At 44.5% G+C, this 12071-nt stretch overlaps 1 protein-coding gene across 3 annotated transcripts in view; it reads left to right on the plus strand.

Annotated features, from left to right (window-relative positions):
* The first annotated feature begins 5428 nt into the window (after nucleotides 1-5428).
* CNOT6 (CCR4-NOT transcription complex subunit 6) overlaps nucleotides 5429-12071 on the plus strand; it is a 32603-nt gene continuing 25960 nt past the window's right edge. The window contains exon 1 of one of the 3 annotated variants that reach the window (XM_062502019.1): nucleotides 5429-5442. The gene's annotated coding sequence lies outside the window, so the exon portion shown is untranslated. Of the gene's footprint in view, nucleotides 5443-6668; nucleotides 7636-9203; nucleotides 9226-12071 lie in introns of those variants that run through there. The other 2 variants (XM_062502020.1, XM_062502021.1) reach the window with 2 other exon arrangements.

Genomic DNA, 12071 nt, shown 5'->3' on the forward strand with positions numbered 1-12071 from the left:
CTTTTGAGTCCTGATCCTACTTAATTTGCAAGGAATGAGACTGCAGCAGGGACATCTTAGTGTATATTTGAGTTATGGTCCTCATATATTCTGGTTCATGAGCAGGAAGCAGTACAAGCACAAGAGACCCAATTAAATTAAAAGTTCAGCACTCTTCCATTTCAGGGAATGGTCAGGCAACAAATTATTACAGTATTATTTTCTTACACAAAAAAAACCTGCCCACCCTCTTTTAGTTAAAAAACCCCATGCCCAGTGGGCAGTGCTGTGCCTGCCTGATCCATGGTGTGAAATCCTGGCACTCCGGAAAGCCGGAGCTTCCCACCCGTCGCAGGAAACTCCATCAGACATGCAGTGCCACGGCAGGGGGAAGCTTTACAATGCAGGAGCACAGATGGGATCAGCTTGCAAGTAAATATGTTTCTGTTGCTAGAGAAAAGCATAGAAAGCGATGATGAATAAAGATGAAAAATAAGATGCCAACAGAGGAAGGGGGAAAAGCCACCAAAATGGGTACAAAGGGAAGAGGATATGGTAGAAAATACCAAAGATCCGGATGGGTAGTTTGAATGCTGGCTTTCCGCTAAAGAGAATTCTTCCATCTTACATCAGTAACGCCATTATTTGGCATTTAACCTCTCAGTTGTGACTCCATAACTGGGCATTCAGGTATTTCATAGCAATTTGCTCTATTCACTCACATACATAAAGGCTTTTGCTGTGAAAGGCAAAGCCTTGTGCTCTTTTTCCAGAGCTCTGAATGCAACCAGGGGCTCTTCCCATGTACTGAATGCAGGCAGGTCATACCATTAACATTTCCTTTCATATTATTAACTTAGTTCTAATACAAAAAGATGGATATCTTCACTGAGAAAAGTTGACCAAGTGTTGAAGAGGGGATTCTAGGTAAAAAAAAACATGCAAGAATCAGCATGTGTCTAAAAAATGACAGGTAAACAACATCATGGTTCATAAATCCAGCTTCTTAACAGCCTTCAGATTTTTATATTTGATTAGGACAAGTAAGAATTATGGCATTTTAGATCTGTTACTTCACTGCTACAATATAGCAAAAATGTACACACTAGGAAGTATTAATGACTCAATGCTCCACAGCCCTGCATGCCTGAAATAAAGATTCAATGCACATTTTAAACTGCTGCAATCCTGACAGTTTATCAAATATCTAAATAATTTTAAGAGTCATCTAAACATAGTACACAAGCATCTTGGCTGGTGGCAGAGTTATATAGTAGTATCCAAAAGGCAAAAAGGAATGAGAAACTCTTCTCTCACTGTGGAAGTCTTCCTATTAAATGCAGATATTTCCAGAAAGAAAGCTTCTGATAATATTCTGTTTCTTTCAAAGAACTTACTGCACTTTTGTCGAACAATGCATATTAAAGTAATTCTAAGGCCGCAAAGCCCTTACCTACAAATTGTGCCATCCCAGGATTAAAATTCCTGAATTCATCTCTGCTGTGGAAATACATAAGGGGAGATTTCAATTACCTTTTTACATAAAGGTCTTCTGGAAACCACTGAACTCCATTCCATGCAGAGGAAAGCAGGAATATTAATTGCCTCAATGCTTTTTGTATGGAGCTTTCACTGTAGTTTTAATGCTCAATAAACATCAAAGATTTATCTTTACTATCCAGCTGTGAAAGAAGATGCTCTTACATTCACTGGGTAGATGGAGAACAGGCCATAAAACTTAAGGCTGAAATCATTAAAAATGCAATGATTTCAGAAGCACAATATGAGTGCTCCAAGTCCTCATTTTTCAGACTAACTGTCATTTTAAGCATATGCCATGTTCAGAGCAGCTATCCCACCAATCTCAACAGCCATGGAAGCCATCCTGCAGTTCAGATCCCTGCATCTGTACCCATGCAGACTGAAAATGCAGACCATAATTAGGCTCTGCCCTCCTATTTGGGATCCCTCTCCATCTCCCAGTTACTCCTTTCCTCCTCATTATTTCCCTTGCTTTACCATAACTGTGCTCTCCCCCCCGCCCGATTCCTTTCCTGCCTCCAAGTTGCATTGCCTTTGTCACATTTCCTGGGCACAGAAAGTGAGGGAGTGGTTAGGACTGAACCTTTCCTTGGTCACCTCTTCTGTAACGCCAGATACAAGAGATCCCACAAGCCACAACCCCTCTGTGCCTGCTCCCCCTCAGGATGGGTGATGTATGAGCCATGCAGGATGAAGGATGTCCTTTACTACAAAGAACTTAGAAGTCAAAGAAGCCTCTACTGTGCAACGGTATACAGATATTTCAAGAGTATATCTTTACCAAATTTAGCAATTTAAATAAAGCAAATGATTACCATCGGTCAGCCACAAAGACAACTCTCTACCAGAAGTTTCACATCCCTCTGTCAGTGCACAGAGGCACCAGGACCTCAAACCAGCTGTAAGTGCTGGTCAAATGGATCCAGTGGTCCCCCTGATGCCTCCCAGGCACACTCCCTGCTCCAGCCTTGGACGAGTGCATTCAGAGAGGAGATGGTGGGAGGTACTGAGGTTTTTAAAACCTGTCACAGCAAATACTTCTATCTTCAAATGTAAGGTGAGAAACGTTGTAGGACATTCACCTTCATAGTGTGGGACACACAATTGTGTGGGACAGGTTATTTGGCCCAGCTGAAAACTTAATCCACAGCATAAAAAGGCATTTTTGGTTTCTAGTTAATGAACGAAAATTCACACTCAGAGTACAGTACATCTAATGTTGTGTTTTAAACAGTGGCTAATTTCTACTTAACCTGGTTGTCTCTGATAGCACTACTGTCCCAAACTCAGCACTCAGTGTAGCATGGTGGGTCCTGAGATGTATGGAACTGTCATGGACAGGTAAAAGATTAATGGGAAGGGCTCTCTTTTGATTGATGAATCTGTGACCTTGAGCAACCAGAGCACTTGCACCAAGTATATCTGCCATGTGAGACAGACAAAATGAAAGAAGCTCATGTTACACTCTCAGATCTCATTAAGCACCCAGACCAGAAACACCGATACTGGCACTGGCCATCTGCTCTGCTGTTTGCCTGGTTACAAGTCTGATAACATTTTCAGGGAGGAAAAGTTAATCAGATGTACACATGAGCAACAGCACTTCTGCACAGGAAATTCAGTGGAACATAACAGTTTCTAAAAAAGAAACCCCACATACCTGTTTTTACTTCATTCTGCTCTTCCAAACCACACAAGCTGGCAGTAAAAAAAAAAATATTGACATAAAAGGTTGTAATTTTAGGCTCTTCAGATTTTGCTGGTTTTTTATAAATAACCTGTAAAGTCATAATAAAGTTCAGTAACTTGAAATCTGCCAATTTGCTGCCATGTCCTCTTAATCTATATGATGGACAATAATACAAAACTATTTTTAATTACTTTTAAATCATTTTCTCTAATGTCCTTGTCCTCATTTGCTTATCTCAGTTATTTGAGAATTACAGTATTTTCTGCCATTTGTTCTCCACTTTCAGCGTTGAAGGTCTTTGCCAGTAGACCTTTCCATGTTTAATGTAATATTACCCCAGCGTCCATCCCTGAGGAATGAAGGTTCCCTGCAAGCATTTTTTGAGAGACTTATGATCAACTGAATTTTCTTTGCTGAGCAGCAATTCCTGGAAAATCCTGCAACGTATTCAAAGACTTTCCTACTGCTTTTGGAGAATTAGCTCTGGGCAAAATGATATAGTCTATTGAGGCCATATCTGACCCAGAAAGTATTAACTGAAGAATGTGCAGGACAGCTGCTTATCGGGAAGAAAAGACATGCAGTGCAGGAGAATGACATGTAGAGCGGCTCGAGTTAGTTCTGAACGATTGTCAGCTCTCCAGAGCCAGCCAACACGGGGAAGCAGATACGGCATTCTGCCGGAGCCCATGCGTGTCCGTAATGGAGCAGGCTCGGATATCTTAGCACAGGACTGCACCATGTGGAGAGGAGATAGTTTATCATCCATGAGCATTTCAGATATACGATATGATAAGGCTGAACAGAAATCTGAAGTATAGCAGGATTATTTCCAACCAAGTGTCAACCTTTCCCTGGAGGACGTTCTGTGAGCAGGTTTGGTCTGCAGCATGCCAGGGTCATGCTTTCCAAAGCATTTGCCTCGATGGGTTGGGGGTGGTGCTCCTCAGAAGCTGGTCCTGGTACCATCCTCTTTCACATTATGTTGAAAGAGAACGCCTCACTGCACAACAGTGTGAGTGCCATTTATTTCCAGCTACATATCCAGTTATAACTAAATGGAGGCCTCAGTTCCTATTCAGCTTCCCCAGATCAGAAACAGGGCTCTGTATCTGGGACAGTGTCTTTGTCTTCACAATTCCTTTGGATGAGGCGGTGTGTACTAAGTGCTCATTTGCTGCAGCATCATCAATGTTTCAGCATTTTAACTCTCCTGACAAAAATTGAAAAACTGACAAAATCCTTCATTTGGAAATAATTATTTAGAAATTTTGCTAATATTACACCATTGATGACACTTTCCCACCATCATTTCACTTGGCATCTCGCATCATAAACTCTTCTTGTGCAGGGACAGTAATAGTAGCACTCAGTGAGGAAATACTTAATTTTTTCTAAATATCTTGGTTTGCATCCAATATTCAGTTCATGAAGAAAATGACGTGAGCTTCAACCTGAATTTCAGAAAGGTGCTGCTGGCGATTCTGGGGGACATTTCACAATAAACATTGTTTCCGAGAAGGTCACAGTGAAAGATCCTCGGCACTGGCTTACCATTAAAGACACAAGCATGGAAGAAATGTTCTCTTTCCAAAAAGGCATCCGGCCTATCACCCGTACGGTATCTGACTCAGCTCATCCACTTTGAGGCCGAGCTCCCCACTTGGACTTTTGCAGGAGAATTTAAAAGTTCTTTTCCAAACAAGTGACTATTCCCATTCGCCTTCCTTGGGCTCCGGCTAGGACCCCTTGTCTGCTATGCACCATTTCGCACGGGTTTCGAGCCTTACACGGCAGCCCCCTCGTTACTTTCACCCACGTTTCCCCCCGCCGGGCTCCCGCGGCCGTACCCCCAAACACGCTCCCAGCTCCTCCCTCCGCATCCCCCCGCGGCTCCCCCGGCCCTGCCGCCCCCTCCCCGGCCTCCCTCCACGGCCGCGGAGCGTGCGCGCAGTGCGGGCAGCCTGGGCAGGTGGGGCGGAGAGCAGAGCGGAGCGGAGCGGAGGAGGAGGAAAGGAAGGAGGAGGAGGAGGAGGAGGAGGAGGAGGAGGAGGGGGGCCGGCCTGCCCGCAGCCGCCGCCGCCAGGCCGCCATGATGCTTGTTTGCTTTCAATGAGTGTGAGGAGGAGGCGGGGGGGAGCCGCTCTCCCGTCCGGCCCGCGGCAGGAAACAAAGAGCCAGGCAGGCGGCGGAGCGAGGGCGGCGGGGGGACGGGGATGCTGCAGCCACAGGTAGGGGAGGCCCCGGCGCCCGGCCCGGAGCGGGGGGCTCTGGCCGGGGTGGGGGGAGTGCGCTGAGGGGGGGACCGGCGGTAGCACGGCGAGGGGGGGGAAACCTCCCGGGCTCGGCGGGGAGAAACCCCCGCACCGCGTCGTTTGGGGGTGTCGGGGGGACCGAGGAACCTCTGGGCGTGGGGGGGGGTTCCTGGGGGGGGTGTGCTGGGCCTGGGCCGTCGCTGCTGCGGGGACGCCCGGGGGAGGCTCCGCGCCCGGGGAAGCGGCGAGGAACGGCGGCTCGCGAAGTGGGGGCGGCGGGGAGGGGGTTCCGCACCCCCGGGCCGAGCCCCGCGAGCGCCCACCGGCGAGCGGGAGGCAGGGAAGGAGGCTGGGAGGGAACCGGGCCGGGCGGCGCCGCGCAGGAGCCCGGCTCTGTTTGCATCGGTGGGGCAATTAAGAGAAATTAGTATAATGGCATCTGGAAGCCTGAAGTTGTTTTTTTTGTTGTTGTTATTGTTGGTGCTGGTGGGTTTTGTTGTTTTTGTTGGTTTGGCTTTATTTTCCTCACCGTGCAATTGAGTTTAAAATAATTAAACAAAAGGCCGAGGGAAATGACATCAATCGGGGAACTGCCCGTCCACCCTCCACGCACGGCGCCCCGCGCCGCTGCCTCCCCGGAGGCCGATCCGCCTGGCTGGGCGCGCACCGAGGGGCGGCAGCGCTGCCTGTCAGCGGAGCGCTTCGCCTGCTCCGGAAGGAGCCGCGGCAGCTGCCTGCTCGCCCTCGCGTCCCTCCCCGCCCCGCCGGCAGCGGGAGCCGCGGCCGCGCCGGGGCCGGAGCGCCGCTCGCTCGTTCCGGCGGAGGGAGCGGCGGGGCGGGTGCGAGCCCTGAGCGGCAGCGGCGGCGGCCAATGCGGGGCCGCTGGGGCCGTGAGTGGCGGCGGCGGCGGCCAATGGGAAGGCGCGGGGGGCGGGCGCGCGAGGCCGCGGGACAGGCGCATGCAGGGATAAACAGAGGGAATTGGGGCGGGGGGCCCCGGGGTCGGGATCGCAGCGGCTCCCCCGTTGTTCCGTTACCGGGCGGGGCCCGAGCGGGGTCACTGCCTCGGCTGGGGCACGGGGAATGAGCTCCTGGGCCGCCTGCGGAACTGCATCGCGCGATGGAGCGGGCGGTGGGTACCTCCCGCACCCCCCGGTCCCTCCTGGTGCTCAAAGGACAGCCTTTCCTCCTCCAGAATTTTACGGGGAGCGATAAGCCTGGGATCAGACAAGGCTTTAGGAAAGGAGATGTTTATTGCACCTGTCTCTGTCTTGGTGTCTGTGGTGAACACGTATTTTATTAGCAATTTTACCACAAACGTTAAAATTCATATGGAGCCTACTAGCTGTAGTCCTAGATTTGACTTGGTGATCTTGGAGGTCTTCTCCAACCCGATTCTGTGCTTCTTTGCTTTGTGTAATTTAAGAAGTATATTCAAAACAAATGCAGTAAGCTAAAGGTTTTGTTGAGGTTTGTTTTGCTTTTTGTTTTTGTTTGTTTGTTTGTTTTTAATACAGCCATCTGTATTTCCAGAAATGCATAGAAAATTGTATCACTGAAAGTAGAACTTCGTGGATGGGTATTTGCTTTGTAACTAGAGTTGCAGATTGCCTGTTTTTTTTGTTTGATTTCTGGGGCTTATTTTCATAATCTAGATTTCACCATAGTGGGTAACAAATTCAAAATCCAGGGGATTAAGAAATACCTGTGGTATTTGTCTGGCTTAAATACAGAGATGTGCATGTGTTGACTGGTAATTGTGTTGTATCTCGCATTTTTTTTTTCATTCTAGAGCAGGTCTCGTAATTGGGAATTTATCAACATTTCCACTGGGGTAATTTTACAGGATTATCCGCCCTCTGTTCTTCCTGCTGGTTCATCTGGACTCTGTGGAGTTTGCTGCTAGCAATGGAGCCTTCTGTGGGGGTTTATTCATGCTATTACTGAAACGGAGCCCTTCGCATTTGGATTAACTCTTTGTTCACTTTTCACCTGAATCGCTTGGATCAGCCCATGTTTAAAAAGGATCCTACCATGCATCTCTTTTCTGTTTGCATTCTGAAGTTGAACTCTGAATACAGTCTCGTGTTCAGGCTGTTTACTGTGCTTGAATTTTAGAGGAAGAACTGAAATATAAAGATAGATGAAACTGTAATACTGCATGGGCAGGTAAATACATTTGACATTTTATACATGAAGACTTGAAAACATCTTATGTAGGGTCACAAATTAAATGAGCATGGTACCTTGTCAAGATGGGGCTGTGCTAGATATTAGGAAGACATTCTTTTAGCCAAGTGCGATGTTTGTGATGGAAATTTCAACTCTCTTTGAAATAGTTTTAAGTCTGAGCAAACTAAAAATTCTTTCCCAACATATGAACAAAGGAATCTATAGTTGAAAACATGGCTGTATAAACAAAAATGGTTCTGTTAATCTGTTACCAAAAAACTTAAATATTAGTGTTTGTAGTGCACTGTGCCATACTGCTTGGCTCACCACTGTGCCAGGAGTCCATGTGGTGAACCAGAATTCTTCCATCCGCTTGTGCAGTTCCTGTTGCAGAGGCCCTGGTTTTGTTTGCTAGCAGACTGTTGAGTTTTAAGTTGTTATTATTATTATTTTATGATTTTGTCATGTCCTTTTGGCTGGACACTTGTATATGTGCAGTCTGACCATTATATCCCAGTCTTGAACTGGACCACATTAGGCAAAGAGTCTACACAGAATCTTTAGGAATGAGGATGCCTTTCAGTCTTCAGAATTGAAGTGATGTGCAAGAATTACTTCTGTAGGGGTCTTATTTTTCAGGAAGTATATGTAGTATTGAAAGATTACAGTTGTGTATGGTGGGCTTCAAAAAGTTACCAGTGACCTACTCAACCACCAGATTTTAGTTCTAGTTGCATGAGGCAGTTGCATGCCCAATTGCATATAAAGTATCTGGAGTTTTCAATCCCTGTATCGAGGTCTTAGACTACTTCCCATGTCAAAATACTGACTTTACTGATTCCAGTCTAAATTTAGCCTTCTCCATGGTGTGATTTTTAAAGCTTTATGCATAAATTGCTCAAACTGAGTCACTGCAGGGTTTCATCTGTTTTGTTCCTTCTAAAGTGTTGGTGCTTCACACTTGGAAGTGTGATTATTGTACAATACCCTGCAAGATTATTAGCATTGTGTTAAATGACATAATTTATGTTCTTACATTGAAATTGGGTTGTACAAGTCCTCTCAACAAGGGAGTCTTGGCATAAGCTTGGGGACCTGCAGTTGCAATTTCTACATGAAGCAATTTCTGCAGCTGACATCTTGAAGAGTTTACAAATGCTTAGGCAGGTCCCAAAGAAAAAGCTATTTAAATGCTTAACATGTACTTTTAGATGCTAATTGCACTTCCAAGATGGTGCTTGCTTTAAAAAAAAAAAAAGATTGGCAACAACTCAGTTTTTCCTTTTGTAAGACTGCAACATGAATCCTTTCGTTAATGCCTTGGAGCCCTTTTTTCTAGTGTATGAATCAAGGAGGGACCAGGAGCAGTAAATATATAAAGTTGTTTATTTTAGAACTAAAATACTTGCTGTTAGTATTCCAATTTATGCTACAGTGGAGATCTGCAGGAAGAGATTTATTTGACTTTAGATTTTTTTTTTTAGACTGGGAATGCTGTTAGTTGCTCTATGGAGGCTGCCAACTCAACATTGTGATCACAGCCTGATGTTTGGATGGCTCTCTTGTGCATCTGAGTTCATGTTCCTGGTATGCAGCCTTTATTCTGAAAGTGAAGGGGCTCCCTACCTGAAGACCTCCCTGAAGTTTTGTTTCTGTTTTATAATACCAATATCTCCAAAGCATCCTTTGAGCTTCCCCCTTTCCTTAGCAAGGCAGCAGTTTCAATTGGAAGAGTGGGGATTTCCAGAACATGCTGTAGCAATTTGAGTGATGGATCCTGTCATGAGGGTGGAGCATCTTGCCGTGGTTAGGAGACCAGGAATATACAATAATGCCATATCCTGCAAGTTACAGATAATATGCAGCTTTATTGCTTGAGCTATTTTAGAGTGTACTGATGGGTGAGATGTGGATCCTGCACATTGATCTGACTTAAATGCTCCACAAAAGTATCTCTCTGCCTAGATCTGTTTGCAGAGTCAGAGATCAGTTAAAAACTTGCTTCAGAGACAGATCTTTCATGTGATTTTTGCAACAGAGGCCATGTTTAGTCAACATCTAGAAAGAGGGAAGGCTTGAAATTAAACTAAAACACCACCATGATTGGCCATGTACCATGTGATGTGTATCACCTGTCAGAGCAAGGAAATGGCATCATAATGGCTGAATATAAAAAGTATTGAGAAATTTTATGCCACATTCTGACCATTAGTACTTTTAAAATATTCTTTTAAAGAAGTTGCTACAGTTTTCACCCAACAGAGGAGCTTTTTGTGTCAAAGCAAAGGTCCTGTGGATTAAGAGGAATTTCAGTGCAGCATTAATAACAGTTCATGTGCAGAGTACTTTGAGGAATGAGAGCTTGTAGGGACTAATAATAATAGTAAGGAATCCTGTTTTGATGAGGAATATGATGAAAGATCCTCTGGAGATTTGCAAGGGCCAGTCATGGCACAGGTGCTTTCTGTAGTGGGAGCGGTGGACTAGATCACCTCATGATTTCTTCTGGTTTGGTAGGTCAGGATTTCTCTCTAGTGGCAGAATTTGGAAAGCTGCTACTTTGGTTGCTCATTAAATCCACATCATCTGTGTCAGTACAACTGTTGTCAGAGTAATGCTCAAAACCAGCCAGTGACATGGCTGAGTGGTGATACTTCAGTATTAAAAAAAACCAATCCCCACAACCTCTAAATCCCACTTTCTTTGCTGAGAATCATTGCTGGTTTCCAGTATTGTCTCACAAGCAGCTGCATCAAAACAATTGAGAGGTGCAGTGGAACATAGGGACAGGAAACAAGTCTTGAGTTGGCTTTGCTGCAGAAGACTGTGGTTGCAGAAAAACATTTTCAAGTTTGTTGGTTAAATTTGAAGTAAAACCAATCTGTGAATAATTTGTTTGCCGTCAGGATGTGGCTAGATGGGTAGAGCATCAACTGTGTGATGAGTGCTGTAACATCCTGACCTTCACTTAGTTTAGCAACACTAATACTAACAAGAATTTAGGTATCTAGAAATTGTGTTTTAGGAAGACAGGGATTTTTGGATTTAGATCCTGACCTTTCTTGTCAAGCTCTAGTTCAGTTCTGTGGCAGGAATGCTGAAAATGAGCTCATGTCCAAACTTCGTGTAAAGTAGACAAGTTCTCTCTTTGTCCTTAGTTCTGTTGTAAGACTAAGAAATAGTGTTTTGTCTGGTGATTTTTTGTTTTCCCCCATGAAACAACAGTAATGTGGCAAGCATTCCACAGACACATAAAGGAAAAAGTGGTAAGGAACGTGTTGGTGCATGTGCCAGTATTTAGAATAGCCTACTGAGTTGGACCAAGATAAGTAATTTTGTACTAGGTCCCCTAAACAAGAATCAGTGTTCCATGTACTGTGAAGGATCATAACTAAATTGTCAAATATGATTGGATACAACCAGTGTAGTGGGAGTTGGTATTATATTAATGTTTAAGCGTGTAAAACTATTCTCAGCTTTCTAGAGACATTTGTAGGTGAAGCTTTGAAGCCTTGGTCTTTCTGCCTATGTTTATAAAACCTGAAGCTAAATGTTTTACAACACAACTCCTATTTTTTAAAGCTGGTCTTTTAAGTTCCATCTGTCTCGTACAGTATACAATTCTGTAATGCAATGCAATTTATTTCAATTCTTAAAATAATTAATGAACCTGACATCTCTTTAATATATTGGCATTTCAGAATACACTAACAGAATGTGCAAAAAAGCTGAATGCTGTGTGGTACTCATTAACTAGCCAATGTGATTCCAGGGGTACCAGTTAAGGTCAGTCTTTGCTTTGCAATTTGGTTTTGTGTTAGTGTTTGTTTTGTATACAGCAGCCTTTTACTATAGTCATTAATTAGATGCAATTTCTGATAATTAAGTATTCTAATCATCTGGACCATGTTTGCAACACTGAGAGCATTTGGACATTGTATTTCTAATGATTATATGTTGTGCAGGGTAAGGGGTGGGAATTTGAGGGGTTTTCTATCACGAGTCTGATAAAACATGTCTCCTTTGGAGATCTGTCAGGAGATGGAGCAGCCAAGGACCTCTGTTTTCAATTGTGCCTTTTGTACTCTGACCATTTTAGAGTTCTCTTCTGGACCTAACCTAGTTTTTGTAGCAACTGGACATGAAAGTGGCAATTGCTTCTTTGCATTAGTGAAATGATGGTAAACAAGTTTTTCACACTGCGCAAGGTTTAGAGGATTGCACATACACCATTAAAATATGGGGCTGCACATTGCTTATCTGTGGGAAATTGTAATAAGCAGGGGTTGTATAGAAAAAGTAGAAGTTGGGAAAATTACATCCTCCCTATGCCTGCCACTGCCAGCTGGAACCAGCCAGTTTGTATTTCCATAAACAAGTAGTTATGAAGGACAAAGACACCTTAATTAAATTTGAAATACCTGCAGGTCAAA

This window comes from Cinclus cinclus, chromosome 14 (genome assembly GCF_963662255.1).
Source record: "Cinclus cinclus chromosome 14, bCinCin1.1, whole genome shotgun sequence".
In the NCBI taxonomy this organism is placed as follows: Eukaryota; Metazoa; Chordata; class Aves; order Passeriformes; family Cinclidae; genus Cinclus; species Cinclus cinclus.